We start from the raw sequence: 2,500 nt of genomic DNA on the forward strand, positions 1-2,500 counted from the left end.
ATCATTATATATTTACGTTTTCTCTTATAATGTTTTTACTTATCAATTACTTCTTATTAAAGTTACCCATTTATATTACCAACATGAAAATATAAGAAAAAAAAAAAAAAAAAGCATACAAGATTTACTAATAGTTCATCATTATATAATTACGTTCTCTCCTTTAATGGCATATTTAAAATTTCTTCTTATGACGGTAACCCATTTATTTTACTAGCTTGGAAATATGACAAAAAGGAAACTGAATCACACTATATATAAGATTGATTTCAAGTTTATCCTCACACTTTTACGTAATATTTCCTTTAAAAAATATATATAATCTCTTCCATATTCTTCGTTACTCTTCCACCTTGTGTATGTTGATTTTCTTTTTAGTCTCATTTTCTTAGAGTTCATATTCTTTTAGTTTTGTTTTATTTTATTTATGTTCTTCCTTGTGCTACCTCCTTTTTTTTGTTTAGGTTTTCTCTCGTTTTTGTTCCTATTCTTTCGTCCCTTTTATTATTTCTTTTATTTTCTCCAGTAATTGTTGATTTTGTTTTAATTTACTTTCGTTTTTTCTTTTGGTTTATTTTCATTTTTACTATTTACTATTTTTTTCCCAGGATGTCCCTTTGTTATCATTTCCCCTCGTGAGTTCCCTTCCCTTCTTGATCAGCGAGGCGTCCCTGCAGCGCTTAAGTATTTCATTGTTATTCGTTATTCGTTCAAGATTTCTTTATCCACATCCGCCTCTTTATCTCGAGCTCATTTCCGCTTCTTTTTTTTCTTCAGTGTAATAAGTATTTTTTTTTTTTAGATGTATTTTTCATTCACCCTTTTAATTCAAGATGCGGACACGTTTTTCTTACTCTATTTTAGCTTCGTTCCCCATTCTTTTTACACACCCATTTAATTCAAGATGCGGACACGTTTTTCTTACTCTATTTTAGCTTCGTTCCCCATTCTTTTTACACACCCATTTAATTCAAGATGCGGACACGTTTTTCTCACTCTTTTAGCTGTGTTCCCCATTCTTTTTACTCAGCCTTTTAATTTAAGATGCAGACACTTTTTAATTTTAGTGTTGTTCCCCATTGTTCGTTCCCCATTCTTTTTACTCAGCCTTTTAATTTAAGATGCAGACACTTTTTAATTTTAGTGTTGTTCCCCATTGTTCGTTTCCCATTCTTTTTACTCAGCCTTTTAATTTAAGATGCAGACACTTTTTAATTTTAGTTGTGTTCCCCATTGTTCGTTTCCCATTCTTTTTACTCAGCCTTTTAATTTAAGATGCAGACACTTTTTAATTTTAGTGTTGTTCCCCATTGTTTTACACACCCATTTAATTCAAGATGCTTCGTTCCCCATTCTTTTTACTCCCCCTTTTAATTTAAGATGCAGACACTTTTTAATTTTAGTGTTGTTCCCCATTGTTCGTTCCCCATTCTTTTTACTCAGCCTTTTAATTTAAGATGCAGACACTTTTTAATTTTAGTGTTGTTCCCCATTGTTCGTTCGCCATTCTTTTTACTTGCTCTTTTAATTCAAGATGCAGACACTTTTTAATTTTAGTGTTGTTCCCCATTGTTCGTTTCCCATTCTTTTTACTCGCCCTTTTAATTCAAGATGCACAGTAGCTTTTTTCTTTTAGCTTTGTTTCCCATATTTTTTATTTCCTTGAAGTGTAAGACGTCTACGAGCTATCTTCTTTTCCACCTTGTGTTCGTTGTTTTTCTTTTTAGTCTCATTTTCTCTTAGTTTATTTTCTTTCTCTCAGTTTTATCTTATTTATGTTCTTCCTTGTACTACCTCCTTTTCTTTTTTTTTTTTAGCTTTTCTCTCATTTTTGTCCCTATTCTTTCGTCCCTTTTCTATTTTTTTCATTTTCCCTCGTAATTGTTGATTCTCTTTTAATTTACTTTCTTTTACTTTTCTCTCTTGATAGTTCCTTTTCTTTTTCTTCCTTTTTTGCTTGAGTTCTTTGGTTCCTTTTCATTTAATTCTTTCCTTTTATTTTGGTTTCTCTTTTAATTCTCCCTCGTGCTCGTTTCTATTATCTCTGTTTCTTTTCTTTTAATTCTTTCCTTTTCTTTTGGTTTCTTTTCTTTTAATTCTTTCCTTTTCTTTTGTTTGTTTTTCTTTTAATTCTTTCCATTTGTTTTAGGTTCTTTTCTTTAATTCTCCCTCGTGCATGTTTCTATTATCTTTGTTCCTTTTCTTTTACTGTTCTCTCGTTTACTATAATTTTGTTTTGCTTCCTTATTCTTTTCATGCTTTTCATTCAATTCTTATTCCATTCCATTCCTTATTCTTTTCATTCTTTTCTTATTATTTCCATTCTTTCCTTATTATTTCCATTCTTTTAATTCTTTTCTTATTATTTCCATTCTTTCCTTATTATTTCCATTCTTTCCTTATTATTTCCATTCTTTTAATTCTTTTCTTATTATTTCCATTCTTTTAATTCTTTTCTTATTATTTCCATTCTTTCCTTATTATTTCCATTCTTTCCTTA

This window comes from Eriocheir sinensis, chromosome 30 (genome assembly GCF_024679095.1).
Source record: "Eriocheir sinensis breed Jianghai 21 chromosome 30, ASM2467909v1, whole genome shotgun sequence".
In the NCBI taxonomy this organism is placed as follows: Eukaryota; Metazoa; Arthropoda; class Malacostraca; order Decapoda; family Varunidae; genus Eriocheir; species Eriocheir sinensis.